This window comes from Helianthus annuus, chromosome 5 (genome assembly GCF_002127325.2).
Source record: "Helianthus annuus cultivar XRQ/B chromosome 5, HanXRQr2.0-SUNRISE, whole genome shotgun sequence".
In the NCBI taxonomy this organism is placed as follows: Eukaryota; Viridiplantae; Streptophyta; class Magnoliopsida; order Asterales; family Asteraceae; genus Helianthus; species Helianthus annuus.
In genome coordinates, this window is record NC_035437.2 from 132,620,204 (window position 1) to 132,643,712 (window position 23,509).

Consider the following 23,509-nt stretch of genomic DNA (forward strand, 5'->3'; position numbering starts at 1 on the left):
CGGAACATGATCATAAGTTAAACACACCTTAAATATCCTTTACATAGATTAGAAATAGGCTTTGAGGGGTTCGGTGTGCTAAAATAAACTTTTGGGTCATTCAGGGACTAAAAGCGTCAAAAAGTGCATAAGTTTGCATTTTCGCGCATAACTTACGTTCTAAATACATCCGGACATCCAAAAATTTATGTAATCATTAAAATATTATGTTTTAATGATTGGCTTTTTAAAAATCCATTCGTCGCGCAATTTGGACCGTTTTTGCGTCCATTACGACTTTCGTCGTAATTAACCGAACAACGCAATCGTACGGCCAAACGAACTAACATCCGGCATATGTTTGAGCATATTTCAAATCCCCTATACTTTAGCTTCATTTTAGAGCTTAAAAATGGGTTTGACGGGTGTTTGAAGTGCCAAAACTCGACCATGCGCGCACAGGGGCCAAAACTGTCAAAATGAAAACATAGCTGGTCTGCAGGTCCCTTACGGACCGTATGGGGTTGCTTACGGTCCGTAAGCCCCTCCCAGATCAGCATAAATGTTTTCCAGCTATTCCCAGCTGTTACACACTTATGCACATGGTTTCTCCTAAACTATGGGCTGGTTTTGGGTGCCAATGGTTTTGTAAATCAGTGGGTACGAGGTGTACGGCTCAGATTTAACGCTTGGGGAACAAGAAACGATCTTAACGGTTCTATGTTTCCTATAAATATCCAACCCCAACTTCATTCAAACCCACTTGATTCTGAGATTTTCTCTAAGTTGGAGTTATAAACACTTCATACCTGAGAAATACTCGGAAATCAATCTTGCGGGGACCTTCTGTAAGTATTTCTTTCGCGTTTTTCGTTCGTTTTAGCGTTAAAGTCAAACTGTGTTTGACTTTCTGCATTGACCAGTTTATGGTCAATGCGAAGTTCGTTTGAACTTCATAACGTGAGCGTAATCACGATGGTTATAGTCCCTAGTGACTATACCTACTGATTACCACGTTATCTAGGCTCAGTGACGAGTCGTAGTTTCGGCCAAAATGCGTTTTCTCGCGTATTTTGTAACCAAACTACCCTAGGGTATTAAAACCGTTTGTTTTAATACCAAACCTGTTTTCTAACATTACTAAACATGTTCTAGCATGTTTAGCTCGTCGCTTTTAGATTTGTGCTTGTTTAGGGTCGTAAAGGTAAGCGATCTAATCAATCGCTTATGCTTACGAACCCGACCCATTTGGTCGATCATTAGGATCCGACCAAAACATTTTAGGTGACCATAGTTGTGTAGGGAATAACCTTCCGAGGTTATGCCTTATGGTCACGACGTTTAAGTAGTTGTATGACAAGTAGTTCTTATGCCTTAGGTAAATTACCAAAATACCCTTTTTGCGCCAAAATTCATTTTAAGCCTATGTAACATAATTTTTGGTATCTAAACTGATTTAGCAACTATATTAAACATGATAAGGCACATCTTGCTTGTCATTGGGCTAGTTAGGCATTACGAACGCGTTTTACGCAAACGACACGTTAAAGTAGTATAAGCTACCTAAACGAGTCGTAACGGGTCAAAAGCACTTAGGATAAGTTTCGTTTTAGTATGTAGGCTTTGTCAAACCATATTACATAAGTTCCTATACTTATTTGGTTTACGAACCCTCGTACTACACGATCCTCCGATAGGTCCGGTTATTAATGTAGATACCTATATAGGTGCCGTTTGATTCCGTGATGTTCTAGCATTGCTTGGTGGTTATCCTACGACTTCTAAGCAATCTCAAGTGAGTACATAGTACCCCTCTTTTACTGTTTTCCAAACATTTTGGGGTGAAACACATGTGCCTACTTGTTACTTTCGTGCTTTTCTTGTTTTTACATCATATGCTTGCTATGTTCTTGAGTACACTATTAGTACATGATTTCATTATGTTTTGCTATGTATGTTTACTTAGCATGCTAGCACATTGATTTACATTACATTGCTTTGCTACATATGTTTACTTGGCATATTAGCACATTGTTTTACATTACATTTTCTGCTATGTATGTTGACTGAGCATACTAGCACATTGATTTACATGACTTTTCTGCTTTGTATGTTTACTTAGCATACTTAGTACATTGTTTTCACATAACTTGTTTACATTTGGTATGACATTTGGTTTGCATAAACGGTTCTTTACTACATTCATTAACATTAGCTACGCCGCTCGGTAGTAAGTAATGGTACCATATGACTTGACAAATCCCGTTCCTGACACCCTAGGTTTGTTTGGTGAAAGGAATGACTGAATCCGTGAACATTTTACTTTGATAACCTTTACTCTAAGGTTATCATGCTGTCTCAAGGCTTGAATGTAATGCGTTAACTTACCACATAAATGTTTGTATCAATAAAACAAGCTTTTTACTTGGCAAAACATAACTTTTTGATTTTTTCAAAATACTTTGTTTTGTTCCTTTTTACTTATGGTTAAGTATTCTCATTTTGTTACTTACCATACATAACTTTTGTTTACACATACTTAACTACATGACTACATTTTGGGTTTTAAACATTGACAATGGTTTAGACAAGAACATTTGATGATTGTTTTGGACATGAACTATATGCTTTGGTGGTTTGTTTAAGTGACTTAAGTAACGATATGTGTGTAGTATGCTACAAGCATGGTGGATACGCCGCTGGTACTTCCTATATATAAGTGCTTGTATTATATTACATGACATACCGTTATTTAAATCATTCAATTTTGGACTTATACATTTTACACAAATAATATCTTTTTCACAAGACTTTGTTTTACAAAACAATTTATTTCATACAACTTATTTTTACTTGGTTATTCTTTTAACCATACAATATTCTTTTATACATACATATTAACTGATTTGTTATCGCTTTTCAAACACTTTATAAGCAAACACTTAAACTAGATTCATGACAAGTTTTCATTAAACATTTTCTTAACCCTAAGTCATGAATCCTATTTTCACAAAACCTATGTATCTCACTGGCATTTTTATGCTGACGTACCTATTTTCACATGTGTTTCAGGAGCTAATGCATAGGATGATGATCGTGACACGCTAGGGTGGACTTGGGCCTTAGTGACATAAAACAGAGCTAGACTTAGTATTTATTACGTTATGTACTTTGTTTCTTTTTATTTTAAGACAATGTAACTTGTGGGTTCTCGTTTGAAACAATGTATTCCACCCTTGGGTGATGAATAATTTATTATTTTAATTACCTTGGTTGTGGAACAATAATTCTGTTACAACACTCCCCGACGTTTCCGCCACGATTTGATGTTTTACGTGGTCGGGGTGTGACAAAATTGCAAAAGATCACATGTCTTTACTTGCAACTGTGTTACAATCCTACGAAGGATTGGTTGCAGGGAGGATCGGGAATCCTATGCTTACAAAAGAGGATTACGATCAGATAGACGCTGAAGAATTGGAACTAATGGACATCAAATGGTGTCTAGCTAGTGTCCTGAGAAGAGCTGAAAAGTTCAAGATGATTACTGGAAGAAATGATTTTCTTGATGCACATGTTTCTACTTTAGGTTTTGATAAATCTAAAGTTACTTGTTTTCGATGCAGGGAGAAAGGTCATTTCAAGAGGGAATGCAAGAATAGAGAAGCAAATGAAGCAAAGAATCCGTTTGGAAAAGATGACTACTACCGAAAAGCCATATATCAACAAGTTGGTCAACAACAACAACAAGAACCACAAGTGGCTCATGGTAGAAAACTGATAGAGGGTTCTTCAAAGAGAGCATGTTTAGTGAATCAAGAAAATTTTAGCTGGGATAAATACATTTCATCCGACAGTAAAGTATGCCTAATCAATCAAGATGATGAAAGATTACCTGAAGGTTTTAGCTGGGATATGTTTGTGGATGAGAAAGGAGAGTTTAAAGCTTTCATTGCTAAAATTGTGAATGAACCAGATATGTTTACCGAGTGGATGAAAGCTATTGGTGTTAGTGTGAAGAATGAAGAAGAATAGTCTGTTTCATCAGATGAAAGCTCACAAAATTCATATGAAAGTTCAGAAAGAGAAACTGTTTTTGATCAAACACCATTTGATTCTAGTTTTTCAGATGATAGTTCTGACAAGTCATTTGAGTTTGATCAATCACCAACTGATGACAGTGGTGATGATGAAGAAGAAAGACATATTAATGTTGCAAAAACCCATCTATCTCCTGAAAGCTTTCATTTTTATTTTGCAGATCGCTTGGAGAAGCTGAAGGAGAGACGAGCAGCAAAAGAACAAAAGCAAATGAAGTCTGAAAGTGTTGTTCAAGAAGATGAGACTGTTCAAAATGATGAAGTTAAAAGTGTTGCTGAGGGGATTGTTGAAACAGAGAAGGTGACTGAAGCTGAAAAAGTTGTTGAATCTGAAAAGATTATTGAAGTAGAAAAAATTGTGGAAGTCATCAAGCCTTGCTCAAAGTGTCTAGAATCTTGCAAAGAATGTGCAGCAAAAGACGAAAAGTTGATAGAGTTTGAGAAGATGAAGGAACAATTACTGTTCAATCTAAATTACGTGAAGGAATCTTATGATGTATTGACTAGAACAGTAACTGGTCTTCAAAAGACAAATTCTGAGAGAGAAGACGCTTTGATAATGATGAATGCAACGATGATGACGAAACAAAAAGCTATAAACTATTACATTGAGGAATGTGCCAAACTGAAACAAGAGTTGGAGACTAAAAAAATTGAGAATGAGAGAATCAGACGCTTATTACAGAGTTATTCTAGTTCTGATTATCTTATTGATCGAATTTATCCAACTGTTGCAGGTTTCGAAGCATTTCAGGATGAGAAGCCAAAGAAGAAGGATACTGGTAAGAAACCGAGTGTTAGCTATAACAAGTGTCCGCCTCCGATCTGGGAAGGTTATTCTCCCAGAAAACCAAATGAGGAGCAAGTTCAAAAGGCAGTCAATATAAAAATGAAGTCTGATATAACCGATGAATTACCAGAAAACATTGATGTCATTTTCACATTATCTGACACTGATCATGAGTCTGAGTTAATAAAAAAGGTGGTCGATCAGGTGTTGGATACAGATGAGGAGTCTGAGTCAAAGTCTGAGTCTGGAGGTTCAAGTTCGTCAGTCAACAGTCCAAAATCGTCGGTTAAACGGGCTTATAGTAAAGAGTTTTTGTTATCGAAATCAAATTTGAATGATGAAACATTCGAAGTAGCATATACTTTGAATGATTCTGACAAAGATTTTTCCAATAAGAAGTGTTAGAATTGAAATGATTAAAAAGGTTTTCAAAATGACAGAAATTAATATTTCTGAAATAAAAGATTTAAATCTTACTGAAAAACCTAAAAATACACTTCAAGAGTTCAGCAGCGATTAAACAAGAAAAAAGGTTACAGTTCTGGTTTTGGTTTTCAAAAGAAACCAAACCATAATGGTAATTTCAAAAAGAAAGGTTTAGGTTTTATTCCACCCGAAAATTATAAAAATGACAAAATTTCTAAAACAAACACATAATTTGTTTCAGGTGGAAGTGCTGAAGAAGAACAAAAGAAACCTTTGTGGAGACAATCAAACCAGGAGTTTCTTGCTGAAAGGAAAGGAACTTGAGTTTTTCATCGAAAGGAGACTAGAACCTATTACAAGTGCAATGAAGTTGGTTACATTGCATGGAACTGTTTTCAAACTACTAAGACAAAATAGGGAGTTTCTGAAAAACTTAAAGAAAAAGTTGCTGATGTTGAACGACCAACTGAAAAGTTCAAAATTTTTGAAAATTCAACTTATGAAGTTGGTGAGTGTTCAAAGAAAAATTTTTATCAAAAGAGAGCTAAGCATGACAACCAAATGTGGGTTGTTAAGAAGTTTCATGAAGATGTTAAGAAGTTTGATGTGAAATTTGGCGATGAATCTGACTCCACAAAATCAGAAGAGCCACAAATTGAGATTAAAAAAGAGAATTCAGTACCTTCAGTAGTTGATGATAATTTTCCATCATTGAAGGATGAAAAGGTTAAATAAAAGGTTGGTAAGTTTGAGATCTCAAATCAATTCTATTCTGAAGAGAAGGAATTTGATGTTGAGAAAGCTTTTAATGGCAATGTAAAAAAGATTTTTGAGAAAATGGTCGAGGGAAAGGCCAAAGGGGTTAAAGATTTTTATGCTACAAAGAAGGCAACTTATAACCCTACTGAACAAGAGTTAAAATCACTCAAGGTTGGTCAGACTTGGGTGGAAATTCTTTTCCCTTAAAAAGTCTGACTTGCCGGAGATCCCAAGTTTGTAATCGTGGATCAGGAATCGGCATCTTTCTTGATAATTTATTTTGTGAATGAATCTTATAATGGTTAAATTTTTACAGGATAAGTGTGACTTGCCGGAGCTTCCAGGTTGGTAAGTGTGAAGCAGGAATCGGCATCTTTATTGGTAAAATGATTTTGTGTAGATATGGTATTCCTACAAGTGGTAAATCAGGGACATTAATTTGTACTTGATTTTCTTACAAGTGGTACAGAGGTTTGTTCTGGAAAATTGATTACTCAAGGTCATTACTTTGAACTTGATGTAATCCTTATATAAGTGGTTAAAACAATATGATGAGTTTACCCCGAACCTACAAGTGGTTAAAACAAAACTTATTTTCCGGAAAAACCATTTTGATTAAAACAAACTTAAGTGTTTTGAAATCTTAATGGGAAAATAGTTTGTTGAAAGGGGGAGTTCTGATTGTTTATGTCTAGTGGATGGCGAATTGAAGCGATTTGATATCAGTTTGTAAATTTTCTTGTATAGTTTGTTTTCAAATTTCTTTAAATGTGTTTGCATTTTAGGGGGAGTAAGAAATTTCAGAAAATCCAAAAACATTAGAAAATTTGAGAAAGCCAAAAACATGATAAAATCAAAAATGAGTTTTGTTGTATAAAAAAGGAACTGATAGTACATCAGTGGACGATCACAGCATGCTAAAGAAATGGAAAGTTAAAAAAATGTGATAAACGGTCTCACTGATGATATGCCAGTAGGTTTTTGCACATTTAGTAGATTGTGACGAGATATAAACCTAAATTCAACATGCTAAATTCAAACTTGTTTATATCGTGGGTAACATTTCTTGGATATATGGGTAACCCCCGAAATCTTGTTTGAAAGGTCCCTCTTTCTGAGATACTAGGTCTTTATGCTTAGTGATATCTAGGGTATTATCCCGGGACTTCTGCTGAATTGAAATTCTGACCTAGTCCCCGTATAATACTTTCTGCAAATGCATGAAATATAGCGCCGCCCTCAGTACAAAAAATGATGAAACATTGAAAAATGCTAATCATGTGCTGTTGAAGAAAAGATCCTCTAAAGGGGACCCACCAAAAGTCGAGCAGTCATCTCTCTGCTGAACGGAAGTTCTGACCTGAGCTCTCAGGGTTTCGCATCTAACCCCTTACAGATATCATCTAGGTATACTCACCTGTAAGACTGAATATTGGGATCTTGATACGGGAGTATATTCAAGTGGTGGGACACGCAAATAAGTTTAAGTGCTTAAGACATTAATCTCGTATCTCGAAACAGTTGAACTTTGTGTGAAAATTTAAGTGGACAAGTATACTGACAATCTAAATGAATTGTTTAAAACTTAAAATGAAATGAAGCTTAACGGTGTTGGTGATTTGTCTCATAAACTGATAGGATCCTCTTACACAAAGGCACAAAAATATTGGTTGTACATATTTCTTTATTGTATTTCAACACACTGAAAATCTTAGAAAAACCCAAAAAGATTGTGTTTTAGTATAAATTTTGAAAAATTCAAAAAAGATTTTCGACAACTGATGTTGGAAAGCTGATTTTCAAAATTCCGAGTGCTGAACATGATGAACAGGTTTGGGAAAGATAGTTTCATGATGATCATTTTGAGGGGAAGTATGTTAAATCTAAAAATGTTTGAATATTCTTCTGCAAGTGGACACAGATATTCTGGTTGTTTTGAGATGGAGAGTCTGAGTTGGTGCATACATCCTAATATTAAATTGTTAAAATTTATAGAACTTATGTTTGTAGAAGAGACTGTGCAGGTTTGAGTAAGAGCTGGGTTAATCGATCCTGAGAAGCTTGTGATTGAAGAGAGCCAGGTTTCGATACCTAAGTAGAATGAGAACCAGATTTTGATCCTGGAGCTGATGATGCTGATGATCTTAAAGAATGCCAGCACATCGAAAGGGGGAGTCTGAAGACATCCGAGAGAAGGATTCATTCGAAGGAAGCATATTGGTTCTGATAGAAAAAGTAAAAGCCCAAAGACTGATAAAGATTGAAGATGAGAAGACTCGACCCCGAGGACTCGTCAACATCTGAGGGGGAGTCTGTTGGTGCATACATCTGTCGACTTCATCTAGTATCGAGTCTTGTTCTAGATTGTTAGATCAGGGCACGTTGTTCGAGAAAATAGGAGATTTATATAGGATTAAAGTTGATTTCGCTTGAGAGAGTTGATTTCGCTTGAAATGACATTTGTTACTTTCAAGCGGAATCACATCAATTCTTATTCCGCTTGAAGCATGTTCAAGCGGAATCTCATCTCTATATATAGGTTTGAAGCGAAATCATTTGTAACAGTTCTTGATTTGGATACCGAGGTGCTGCCGGTTTTTCCAGTGATTGTAATCAGTGTTAATTCAATCAAAAGGAAGTTTAAAGTGATTTGCAAGCTGTTTCGAAGTCTATTTCTTAGTTTCCGCCTCTAAAATAGATTAAAACTCCTCTGAACAACTCGTTCGGGTCACAACACGATCCTACAAAAATCGTGCTGAAGTCACTTGTTTCAAAAAGATGATTCGTTTCTCTCTTGCTAATGGCGACCAACTCTGTGTTTATGGTGAAGTATCTTCGAAGGACCTGAAACTCATGTCGTGCATTCAAGCAAGCAGGTATCTCCGAATGGAATACAAGGCTTTCTTGGCACACATCTTCGAAGGACCTGAAACTCATGTTTATGATTTTCATGCTGTCTTTCCTAACGATTTACCTGGTCTACCCCCGAATCTTGATATTGATTTTCATATCGACCTCATTCCTGGAGCTAACCCTGTCGCTAAAGCCCCATAACGTTTCGCTTCGTCCGAAATGCGTGAACTTTCTAGTCAACTCCAGGAATTACATGATAAAGGTTTCATATGCCATAACACATCTCCATGGGGCGCACCTGTCCTTTTCGTCAAAAAGAAGTATGGATCGTTCCGAATGTGCATCGATTATAGGGAACTCAACAAGCTTACTATCAAGAATTGCTATCCTCTACCTCGAATAGATGATTTTGGTTGATCAATTACAAGGCGTTACGTGTTTTTCAAAGATCGATCTACGCTCTGGTTATCATCAACTACGATTCCAGGAGGAAGATATCTCTAAAACTGCTTTTCGTACCCGTTACGGCCATTATGAATTTGTCGTTATGCCCTTTGGTCTTACCAACCCACCCGCGGTTTTCATGGATTTGATGAATCGCGTGTGTAAACCCTTTCTCGACCTCTTCGTCATCGTGTTTATCGATGATATCTTTATCTATTCGAAGTCGAAAGCCGAACACGCGTAACATCTTCGTTTGGTACTCGAGCTTCTCCAAGGGAATCGCCTCTACGCCACGTTCTCCAAGTGTGAATTTTGGCTCGAGGAGGTTCAATTCCTCGGTCACATCGTTAACAGTCAAGGTATTCACGTCAACCCCGCAAAGATTTAAACAGTTAAGAGTAAGATTACACCGAAAACCCCGTCCGATGTGACAACCCTCACTAAACCAGGTATCCGTACGATTTAATTAATAGTTAATTGCTGCTTAATTACTGTGCTTAACTGAGATTACTGACGAACTGCTACCTGATTTCTAGCACTTGTATATTCCTGCATCATACTTTGATTTCCGTCACTACATTATTTACACGTTGAACCTTAGTGACAAACATGATGCACTAAAGCACAGTAGCATTAGAACGGATAACCTATTGAACATGCTGATAAAGCCAGCATCAGGCAGACACTGCCTCTAAGGGCCTGTGTGAGCCAGAAATATTTTACTACACCCATAGTGTGTGTACGGATACAAGGGTTGTAAAACTGTGTCTCTAGGAATAAGATATAATGATTGGATGTGCCTAAAACGTACTCTAAGCACGAAACACAGCACTTTTATTAACATACTAGCTTCTAGCTAACTGATAAAGTGCCAAAACATGGGGAAGTATTCCTGACACTTTTGGAAATAAATAGTGTCACTAAAAATATTATTAACGACGCTTTTAAAGCTTACTTTAGCACTTTAACGGATTACCATCCAACCGAACAACCGGACTAAACCCAGAATATGAAAATATGGCCAATAATATTATTGATCTTTTTCTGAGCCAGTTAGGGTCCCTGATTACCCTAACACCCGCATTATAACGCATCACACCACTAACCGAGTTAACCCCTAATCTAACTTAGTTAATCTAACTAAACTCTAACTAAATACTTGTAATCGAACCGAATGACCCCCCCCCCTTGGGCCGATCGGTCACATGGTGACCAAGTGAAGTACCATTTTGAATATTATAATGGCTTGTGTCTAGTATCAAGAGGACATAGTGACCATTGGATTAAGATCTTGGATTTGCCTATAAATAACAACACTAAACACATGAGATTATACACACCACACTTCACCACAAAACTCCTTCTCTCCTCTCCTCCCAACTCTCGGCCGAACACCCACACTTCCATCCATCCATTTTTGAGTCTTGTTCAATCCATTCCAAGCACATACAAGTGTTTAAGGTCACGTATTGGGAGTCTTGGAGCAAACGGAAGCGGAAAGACCTCGTTACCTTGCTTTTATCCATCACATTTTCGCCTAGATTCTTCCCTAGCCCCGAGCTAGAGGTATAATGCTTAAAACTCATTCTCGAACATATCTAAGGTGGTTAATAAGATTTGTAACGGTTAAAAGTCGGAAACTTATCTTTTGAATCTTTAAAGTTTACTAAAACATGAAACTTGTTGGTTAAAAGATCATAAGTTGTGTAAAAGTTGTAGTGTTTAAATATGGTGATTATTTAGGCCCGATCTATGATGTGGTAGCTCGGATCATCGTTTAACCCGACTTTGTTAAGATCATAGATCTTGATATAAGTTTGTTTCTATCGGTACAAGGGTTAAAAGGTGAAACTCTACCACACGAGAAACATGAACTTGTGTAAAAGTATTTTTACTTGTAAAATAGTGTTTAAAACTAGCGGATCTACGTATCTGCAAGTGGTACTTTCGTAGAACCAAGTGTCGAGAAAATCATGTTTTATAAAAGTTGGATGACATACTAACGAATATGATTTTACAAACCACAAGTGTATAAACACTTGTGAAATAAGAAGTTTCGACAAAATATCAATCTTTGAGAAAGATGACGGGAAGTTGTAAAGGATGATTTATTCTAAAAACGAGGTTTTTACAGCATTTAGTTACTTTACACATAGATCCACAAAATATAACGGGATCTACACTATAGTTTTCAGAAAAACCACCAGTTCATGTGATTATGCGATTTTACATACTTGTCGACTAGTTTGATGTGTTGGAAATTGATTGATTGATTAAAGAAGTGTTGAAGTGATTTTGTAAAAGAAAATGATACGCTTGAAAGCGTGGCCACCTCCAGTTACAGGGGAAACTCTGGCGAAATTTTTCTAAAAATATAACACTTAGAATTATTTACAAGTGTTAGGATTATTTTTGATATGTTTTCAAAATATATTTCGCCACGACTTTATTTACAAATATTCGGAGGTGGGATTTTCATAAAACTAAACGTGACAAATATATATCTGGTAAATATAATTTTTCACAACACTGTTTATGATTATTTTGTGAAAATACACAAATATTATTTTTAGAGTAAAAATAATATTTCGAACGATAACAGCTCCAAAATAATACAAACGCTTGCACGATAAACATATAAGTTACAACGGTAATTATTATTACCACCCGAACGATAAAACGTAACTTACGCATTATACGAAACTATTCATGAACGCGTATTTTGTCAACGCATTATTTTGGAAGTATTATGTGAAGTGAAGATATAATATTTTTGAGAAAAATATCTATATTTTGGAAGTAGAAGTAAAAATATATTAAGTGGGACTTAATGATATAATACGAATACACATGTATTAAATCCCCCATCCTTGGGAAGGAGATTAACTACCAAGTACATGCAAAATATAAACACGAAATAGTTGTCTAACTATTTCCCAAAAACTTAAACTATAAAGCTAAGGCACGGCCATCCGTCTAATAGAATTAGCACATGTAGGTCGTTGCACAGCTGCCTGACATTCGGAGTACTTGGTATAGCGACGCACTGACTGTGAGTTCATGTCCCCCTTTTCTCTTTACTGTTTTCAGTTTTCTAAACTGCGGGGGTGAAATACATGTTACATTGATTATGAATACTTTATACATGGTATGGTTAGCGTAAGGAGGTTTGTTACTTAGATCATGTGAGTGGGTAGGCGGAAACTTGAGGCCATTAATCCTCATAGTAGGACCGAGGGTTAGGAGCGGTAGATCTATCTGGGTGTAGCGAGCCCAGCCCCAGGTCCAGCATAACGGACCTCGGGGTGACTTAGTGCCCGACGCATAAATCCGCTAGGTTTGAGTCTTCCTACTTGCACTTCACACATATCAATGGCCTTGCAAACCATTGGTGATCTCGTTTTCCTTATTTGCTACATACCAGGTTTTTGATAAATACAAAGGTTTGTTTACTCACTTTCGCATGAACTCGCTCAACATTATTGTTGATTTTTCAACTTACATGTATTTCAGGGAATTAAAGGTCTGGCACGGTATGGCATGTTTTCCGCTGCATTAGTCACCGAGGTCATCCAGGGTTCGGGGAATGTGACTCTTTCCTGGACAAGTCACAGTCCTTGAATCATGTTTATGTTAAATTTGTAATGTTTGGTGAACAAGTTTTTGGTTGTTAGGGTGTTATCCCGTTAAGACGATGTTATGGTATTTTTATTTTAATGGATGATCTTGCATATTTTTAGTTCATATAGCTTTGTTATGATTAAGCTATGGTATTAAGAAGTCACACCAAATTAACCACGCTTCCGCAAAGCCAGGGTGTGACAGCTTGGTATCAGAGCTCTGATCATAGCGAACTAGGATTCCTTCTCGAGTCTAGACTATGATCACTAGGGCTCTCACGAAAACATTTTTACTGCATACCACTTAAGTCCAGATCCAAAACCTTTTTATAAACAAATGTTGAGCGCATTTTATTTATTATTTTTAGGCTCAGTCTGGGAGGCTGAGGCTCGGTCTGGGAGACTGAGGCTCGGTCTGGGAGGCCGAGGCTCGATCTAATGGATCGAGGTAGTTGTCTAGTGGGACTAGGGAGTCAGTCTGGGAGGCTGGGAGAATTGGCTAGTGGGACTAGGAAGTCAGTCTGAGAGACTGGGAGGCTAGTGGGACTAGGAAGAGCAGTCTGGGAGGCTGGGAAAATTGGCTAGTGGGACTAGGAAAAGCAGTCTGGGAGGCTGGGAAGCTAGTGGGACTAGGAGAATTATGTGATATTTTACTTGGTGACTTATGTGATTACCTGATTGTATGACTGATTATTTGTGCATATTTGTGCTTGTGTTACAGACACATGGACTCACCAGGCACTGGTGACTCGGACACCACCGGACCCCTACCTATCGTATCTGATGACCTCCCATCTTCGGAGCATGAGGTGCATACATCTGATTCTACCAGCACGGATGACGACGATTACCAGCCCTTCGCACTACCCGAGGGAGCTGATGAGCCTGCGGATGGCCCCCCTGCTGAGTACTTACCCCTAGTTGTGATTCCGGCTCCTATTCCTTTAGCCGTCTATCCCGTATATGACTTACTACTTGACGCCGAGGCTGACGGCGATATCGATCTGTTTGAGGATGAGCCTATAGAGGATGAGATCCCGGACGCAGCCCTTCTTCCCGCTGGCGATCTTCTGATGATCGCTGATGCCCCTGCCGAGGACTCACCCGCACATTCACCGGTCCCAGACTCCTTTGAGTCTGTGGCTTCCGCACCTTCTCACGAGGTGAGCGTACAGCACTTTGCACACGACTCGGACCCTGACCAGGCATCCTCAGCTGCACCTATTCCGAGCTTTGCATTTGAGCATGACGACATAGAGGATTCTGATCCCATTTTTCCTCCGGGATTCGACCCGGATCATGATATTGAGTTATCCCGATGGACCAGCCCATGGAGGACCCCGCTGATCCAGTTGATCCTATTGATCCCGATTTTGATTTCGAGATGGCTTTTGATGACCATGAGCCTGCCTTGGCTCCTAAGCAGGCAGCTGCTCTAGATCCTATGCCCGAGCATGACCCCGTACATGCTGGCATCCCAGTTGAGCCCGTTCTAGCTGACCCGCCCGTTGATGATCATCCGGAGGATGATCATGTTATTGCTGTCGATCCTGTTGTTCCTCCACCTCTTGTTGCGGATATACCTGTTGAGCACATTGCACCAGTTGATCCTGTCGTTGCTCCCCCATTTGATCCTATTCCACTTGAGCCTGAGCGCGCACTATTTGCTGACCACATGGATCCACCCGATGAGGATGCTCAGCACGGTTGGATACCTGCTGATGAGGACGTTCCACCTTTGCCCCCTCAGATCCCTGTTACACGTCCCGTTGATTTCACTTTTCAGGTTCCTCAGTTTGTACCTCCAGCGAGGCCTGGAGAGGGCTCTTCAGCCCATCCTTTTGGGCACGTACCGATGTCTATTCCCTTCATGCCCCAGATGTCATCTGTTCCACCCTCTACTTCACCATTTCATGTGGCACCATTTGACCCCACCAGTGAGCCTTTGCTTTGGTCGACACCACCAGCCATGCCACCTACTGATCCATACCATCCGTTTCATGTGGGACACACTATAGAGGACGTTTTGATGTCCTTCGTTCATCAGCATGAGTCACACACGCAGCGTCTCCAGGAGCTCGAGAGAGCTCAGCTGCCACCATGTTCATGCCATGGTCAGATACACTCTCCTCTTCAGCCATGTCGATCATTACCCCCAGATTATGCTGCTCGTCTCTTTACACTAGAGCAGCAGGTTACTTCTGTCATCCGTACTCAGCAAGCTATGGAGGAGGACTGGCTCCAGTTACGTCGCTTGCTTTACACTTACTTTCCCCCTCCTCCACCGTCATCTGTATAGAGCTCATCAGTACTGCTTGTGTAGACGTTGGTGAGAGGACCGCGATTGCTTTTGATTGCATAGCATTTTGGAGACTACATGATGATACTGACTTTTGACACATACTTGATGTATTTGATGTATTTGACACTGATTTGATATAGCTTTTGGACAGGGGTGATGTAGCCCCTAGTTGATTGATGTATGTATGACACAGTGATGTACTGATACACTTACGTTGTGGTCTCGATATATATGGCAATCGCAGTATTCTCATCATATTTGATTCGCTTGATTGCTTATTTTTATTATGACATGGGATGTTGTGTATATTTTATGACATGGGATGTTGTGTGAATAATATTTGTGACATGGGATGTTGTGTGATTAGTATTTGGGAAGTATTGATAACATGAGATGTTATGTGCTATTACTATTACTATATACGTACGCGTTACTATGGCCTGACCGACGTACACATCTTTAGAAGATGCCGCCAAGACGTCAACCTCAGCAAATGCCCACTACTCAGGACGAACTACAGCAGGTCATTGCTGCTGCCATTGCTCAATATGCTGCCTCTCAACGAGGAATGAGTGGAAGCAACTCTGGCAACACGGGCAACAACAATAATCCACCTCATGGTAACCCTAAGTCATTAAGACATACCATGACCTAAATGGATATCCTTAGCAAAAGTGCTAATGCCAATCATGCGTTATAATGTATGTGCAGGGTGCACCTACAAACAATTCTTGGACTGCAAGCCCGTAAACTTTGATGGCACAGGAGGTGCAGTCGCTTTCGTCCGCTGGGCTGAGAAAACCGAATCCGTACTTCGCATGAGCAAATGCGCGCTGGATCAACAAGTCACTTATATCTCAGGGCTATTTTTGGATGGAGCCCTATCCTGGTGGAATCTACAAGTCCAAACACTTGGCGAAGCTGCTGCTTACGCCCTGACTTGGACCGAGCTGAAAGAACTCATGCGCAAGAAGTACTGTTCTCGCGCTGAAATTCAGAGATTGGAGACCGAGTTCTGGCATCTAAAAATGGAAGGTTCAAAGATAGCTGAGTACGTCCAAAGATTCCACGACTTGTCGCATGTGGTACCCTACATGGTCACACCTGAGTTCAAGAGAATTGAACGCTTCATTTGGGGATTAGCTCCCCAAATCATCAGCATGGTGACCTCCTCCAAACCTGCAACTATCACTGAAGCTATTGATTTGAGTGTGGCTCTCACCGAGGAGGCAATTCGTTTGAACAAGTTTGATGAAGCTGAGCCCAAGAAGAAAGAGACTCATGTGGAGTCGTCAGGTGGTAACAAACGAAAGTTTTCGAACTTCAAGCAGGGCACCGGGGTGGTGGTTAAGAAAGGAGAGCAGAACGCGCCAGCTCAGGATACAGCTGGTGGTAGGAAGAAAGGAAAGGGATATATGGGTGCACAACCCAAGTGCAACTCATGCCAACGACATCACTCTGGTCGTTGCAGGCTAAGAGTTTGTGAATCATGTGGGAAGACTGGTCATACGAAGGATTTTTGTTGGGCTAGTGCTGGCCGGGGAGGCCAAGGAGGATCTGGGAATAGGAACAAACGTGGTGGTAATGGGAATCGCCCCCAAGGAAACCATGGAGGTGATGGAAATCGGGCCAATCATGCAAACCAAGCGGGCGCCATGAATCGAAATCAGGGAAATAACCAAGCGGAAAACAATGGTGGGAACGGGCAGAGGCCCGGATGTTTCAACTGCGGTGATGTTGGGCATTACAAGAGGAATTGCCCGGAATTGAACCAAGCCCGTGGAAGGGTTTTCAACATAGAAGCAAGGGAAGCGCGCCAGGATCCCAATGTTGTCACTGGTACGTTCCCTGTAAACCAACGCTATGCATCCGTTTTATTTGATACTGGCGCCGATTATAGCTTCGTGTCGTTAGAATTTAAGAATATGCTTGGTTTAGCCGCTAGTAAGTTAGATATTCCGTACTCGATCGAATTGGCGTATGGGAAGTTAGTAGAAGCTAATGAAGTGATTCGAGGTTGCGTAATCGAATTGGGAGAACTTGAGTTCGCTCTAGATCTACTACCAGTCCAGTTGGGAAGCTTTGACGTGGTAGTAGGGATGGATTGGTTATCGAGTAACAAGGCCGAGATAGTTTGTCATGAGAAGGTCGTTCGTATCCCGACCGATGATGGTGAGACCATTGTTGTTCACGGAGAAAAGCGTGAGACGCCGTTGAGGATTATTAGCTGCCTGAAGGCAAGAAAGTGTTTGCAAAAGGGATGTGCTGCCTTTCTGGCACACATTGTAGATAAGAAGGCTGCTGAGCCAAAGATCGAAGACATCCCTGTCGTGAGGGAATACCCAGAAGTCTTTCCAGAAGATTTGCCTGGCTTGCCGCCACAAAGGCAAGTGGAGTTTCGCATTGACTTAGTTCCAGGCGCCGCGCCTGTGGCTAAGGCACCCTACAGACTTGCTCCGTCTGAGATGCAAGAACTGTCGACACAACTTCAAGAATTGTTAGACAAGGGATTCATCCGACCGAGCTTCTCGCCTTGGGGAGCTCTAGTTTTGTTTGTCAAGAAGAAGGACGGTAGTTTCCGTATGTGTATTGACTACAGAGAGTTGAACAAGCTGACGATTAAGAATAGGTATCCCCTGCCAAGAATCGATGATCTGTTTGACCAACTTCAAGGTTCAAGCTTCTATTCAAAGATCGATCTTCGATCTGGATACCATCAGCTACGGATACAGGAGGAGAGTATCCCAAAGACAGCCTTCAGAACTCGATATGGACACTACGAGTTTCTCGTTATGCCATTTGGTTTGACAAACGCACCTGCAGTATTCATGGATTTGATGAATCGAGTTTGTAAGCCGTACCTGGATAAGTTCGTGATTGTATTCATCGATGATATTTTGATTTATTCAAAGACGAAGGCTGAGCACGAGCAGCATTTAAGAGCCATTCTGGAGCTACTAAAGACGGAACAGTTGTACGCCAAGTTCTCTAAGTGCGAGTTTTGGCTAAGAGAAGTGCAATTCCTTGGGCACGTGGTGAATGGAGATGGAATCCACGTGGATCCCACCAAGATCGAGGCGATCAAGGATTGGGAAACGCCAAAGACGCCAACCGAGATTCGGCAATTCTTGGGTTTGGCTGGCTATTATCGAAGGTTCATTGAGAACTTTTCAAAGATCGCCCAACCATTGACGCTCCTCACTCAGAAGGACAAGAAGTTTGATTGGGGAATCAAACAGGAGGAAGCATTTCAGATATTGAAGGATAAGATTTGCAACGCGCCAATCTTAGCTCTACCGGAAGGTACAGATGATTTTGTGGTATACTGCGACGCATCGTGTCAAGGATTGGGTTGTGTGTTGATGCAACGCCAAAAGGTTATTGCCTACGCGTCACGCCAGCTGAAGGTACATGAAAAGAACTATACCACACATGATTTGGAACTAGGCGCAGTAGTTTTTGCTTTAAAGATCTGGAGACACTACCTTTATGGTACGAAGTGCACAATCTTCACAGATCACAAGAGCCTCCAACATATATTCAACCAGAAGGAGTTGAACATGAGGCAAAGACGATGGGTAGAACTGTTGAATGACTACGACTGCGAGATTAAGTATCATCCAGGGAAGGCGAATGTGGTCGCCGATGCCCTAAGTCGAAAAGAGAGGATCAAGCCCATAAGGGTTAGGGCTTTGGAAATGATTATTCAGACCGATCTTTCTTTGCGCATTCGTGCCGCGCAGAAAGAAGCTCTCAAGGAAAGAAACCTTGAAGAATAGTATCTCCGTGGGATGGAGAAGTTATTGGTACCAAACAAGGAAGGAACGTTGTGTTTTGAGAAAAGGATGTGGGTTCCTTTGTTTGGAGGGTTAAGAAAGGTTATTTTCGATGAAGCTCACAAGTCGCGGTACTCTATCCATCCTGGAGCGGATAAGATGTACCAGGATCTTAAAGATTACTATTGGTGGCCTAGGATGAAAGGCGATGTTGCTGTTTATGTGAGCAAATGTTTAACATGCGCCAAGGTTAAGGCGGAATACCAGAAGCCTTCGGGATTTCTGCAGCAACCAGAGATTCCCAAGTGGAAGTGGGAACAAATCTCTATGGATTTTATTACGAAGTTGCCAAGAACGCCAAGAGGCCATGACACTATTTGGGTAATAGTGGATCGCTTAACGAAGTCAGCACACTTCCTACCTATCCGAGAGAAGGATAATACGAGCAAACTGGCCGAAATTTACATGAGAGAGATTGTTACACGCCATGGAGTACCTCTCTCGATTATCTCTGATAGAGACGGAAGGTTCGTGTCAAGGATATGGCAATCCTTCCAGGAAGCTTTTGGCTCAAAATTGAATCTGAGCACTGCGTTTCACCCACAGACCGACGGTCAAAGCGAGCGGACGATTCAGACATTGGAGGACATGCTGAGAGCATGTGTGATGGATTTGGGCGGTAGCTGGGATAAGCATTTGCCTCTGGTTGAGTTTTCATACAACAACAACTACCACACCAGTATTGGTGCCGCGCCATTCGAAGCTTTATATGGGCGCAAGTGCAGATCGCCGCTCTGTTGGTCTGACGCTGGAGACAGACAATTGGTTGGTCCTGAAGTAGTCCAGGAAACCACCGACAAGATCGCACAGATCCGAGACCGCATCAGTGCGGCACATGACAGGCAGAAAGCCTACGCAGATCGAAGCAGGAAACCTCTAGAGTTTGAGGTTGGTGAGACGGTTTTGTTGAAGGTATCACCCTGGAAGGGTGTGGCACGCTTTGGGAAATGTGGAAAGTTGAACCCGAGGTATATTGGACCATTCAAGATCTTGGAGAGAATCGGGTTAGTAGCATACAAGTTGGACCTACCTGCCGAACTGAATGGTGTTCACGATACATTTCATGTATCCAATCTGAAGAGAAGTCCAACACAAGATACCGTTGCCATTCCTACCGACGAAATTCACGTTGACGACACGCTCCATTTCGTTGAAGAACCCATTGAGGTCACGGACTGGAAAGTTAACAAGACCCGCCGGCGCTGTGTCAAGCTCGTCAAGGTTCGTTGGAATGCTAGACATGGTCCTGAATTCACCTGGGAGCGTGAGGACCGAATGAAAGAGAAATACCCCCACTTATTTCCTGAGAACCCTGCTTCTACAAGCAGAGCTTAAAATTTCGGGACGAAATTTTTCTAACGGGGGGAGAATGTGACAACCCTCACTAAACCAGGTATCCGTACGATTTAATTAATAGTTAATTGCTGCTTAATTACTGTGCTTAACTGAGATTACTGACGAACTGCTACCTGATTTCTAGCACTTGTATATTCCTGCATCATACTTTGATTTCCGTCACTACATTCTTTACACGTTGAACCTTAGTGACAAACATGATGCACTAAAGCACAGTAGCATTAGAACGGATAACCTATTGAACATGCTGATAAAGCCAGCATCAGGCGGACACTGCCTCTAAGGGCCTGTATGAGCCAGAAATATTTTACTACACCCATAGTGTGTGTAGGGATACAAGGGTTTTAAAATTGCGTCTCTAGGAATAAGATATAATGATTGGATGTGCCTAAAACGTACTCTAAGCACGAAACACAGCACTTTTGTTAACATACTAGCTTCTGGCTAACTGATAAAGTGCCAAAACATGGGGAAGTATTCCTGACACTTTTGGAAATAAATAGTGTCACTAAAAATATTATTAACGACGCTTTAAAAGCTTACTTAAGCACTTTAACGGATTACCATCCAACCGAACAACCGGACTAAACCCGGAATATGAAAATATGGCCAATAATATTATTGATCTTTTTCTGAGCCAGTTAGGGTCCCTGATTACCCTAACACCCGCATTATAACGCATCACACCACTAACCGAGTTAACCCCTAATCTAACTTAGTTAATCTAACTAAACTCTAACTAAATACTTGTAATCGAACCGAATGACCCCCCCCCTTGGGCCGATCGGTCACATGGTGACCAAGTGAAGTACCATTTTGAATATTATAATGGCTTGTGTCTAGTATCAAGAGGACATAGTGACCATTGGATTAAGATCTTGGATTTGCCTATAAATAACAACACTAAACACATGAGATTATACACACCACACTTCACCACAAAACTCCTTCTCTCCTCTCCTCCCAACTCTCGGCCGAACACCCACACTTCCATCCATCCATTTTCGAGTCTTGTTCAATCCATTCCAAGCACATACAAGTGTTCAAGGTCACGTATTGGGAGTCTTGGAGCAAACGGAAGCGGAAAGACCTCGTTACCTTGCTTTTATCCATCACATTTTCGCCTAGATTCTTCCCTAGCCCCGAGCTAGAGGTATAATGCTTAAAACTCATTCTCGAACATATCTAAGGTGGTTAATAAGATTTGTAACGGTTAAAAGTCGGAAACTTATCTTTTGAATCTTTAAAGTTTACTAAAACATGAAACTTGTTGGTTAAAAGATCATAAGTTGTGTAAAAGTTGTAGTGTTTAAATATGGTGATTATTTAGGCCCGATCTACGATGTGGTGGCTCGGATCATCGTTTAACCCGACTTTGTTAAGATCATAGATCTTGACATAAGTTTGTTTCTATCGGTACAAGGGTTAAAAGGTGAAACTCTACCACACGAGAAACATGAACTTGTGTAAAAGTATTTTTACTTGTAAAATAGTGTTTAAAATTAGCGGATCTACGTATCTGCAAGTGGTATTTTCGTAGAACCAAGTGTCGAGAAAATCATGTTTTATAAAAGTTGGATGACATACTAACGAATATGATTTTACAAACCACAAGTGTATAAACACTTGTGAAATAAGAAGTTTCGACAAAATATCAATCTTTGAGAAAGATGACGGGAAGTTGTAAAGGATGATTTATTCTAAAAACGAGGTTTTTACAGGATTTAGTTACTTTACACATAGATCCACAAAATATAACGGGATCTACACTATAGTTTTCAGAAAAACCAACAGTTCATGTGATTATGCGATTTTACATACTTGTCGACTAGTTTGATGTGTTGGAAATTGATTGATTGATTAAAGAAGTGTTGAAGTGATTTTGTAAAAGAAAATGATACGCTTGAAAGCGTGGCCACCTCCAGTTACAGGGGAAACTCTGGCGAAATTTTTCTAAAAATATAACACTTAGAATTATTTACAAGTGTTAGGATTATTTTTGATATGTTTTCAAAATATATTTCGCCACGACTTTATTTACAAATATTCGGAGGTGGGATTTTCATAAAACTAAACGTGACAAATATATATCTGGTAAATATAATTTTTCACAACACTGTTTATGATTATTTTGTGAAAATACACAAATATTATTTTTAGAGTAAAAATAATATTTCTAACGATAACAGCTCCAAAATAATACAAACGCTTGCACGATAAACATATAAGTTACAACGGTAATTATTATTACCACCCGAACGATAAAACGTAACTTACGCATTATACGGAACTATTCATGAACGTGTATTTTGTCAACGCATTATTTTGGAAGTATTATGTGAAGTGAAGATATAATATTTTTGAGAAAAATATCTATATTTTGGAAGTAGAAGTAAAAATATATTAAGTGGGACTTAATGATATAATACGAATACACATGTATTAAATCCCCCATCCTTGGGAAGGAGATTAACTACCAAGTACATGAAAAATATAAACACCAAATAGTTGTCTAACTATTTCCCAAAAACTTAAACTATAAAGCTAAGGCACGACCATCCGTTTAATAGAATTAACACATGTAGGTCGTTGCACAGCTGCCTGACATTCGGAGTACTTGGTATAGCGACGCACTGACTGTGAGTTCATGTCCCCCTTTTCTCTTAACTGTTTTCGGTTTTCTAAACCGCGGGGGTGAAATACATGTTACATTGATTATGAATACTTTATACATGGTATGGTTAGCGTAAGGAGGTTTGTTACTTAGATCATGTGAGTGGGTAGGCGGAAACTTGAGGCCATTAATCCTCATAGTAGGACCGAGGGACAGGAACGGTAGATCTATCTGGGTGTAGCGAGCCCAGCCCCAGGTCCAGCATAACGGACCTCGGGGTGACTTAGTGCCCGACGCATAAATCCGCTAGGTTTGAGTCTTCCTACTTGCACTTCACACATATCAATGGCCTTGCAAACCATTGGTGATCTCTTTTTCCTTATTTGCTACATACCAGGTTTTTGATAAATACAAAGGTTTGTTTACTCAC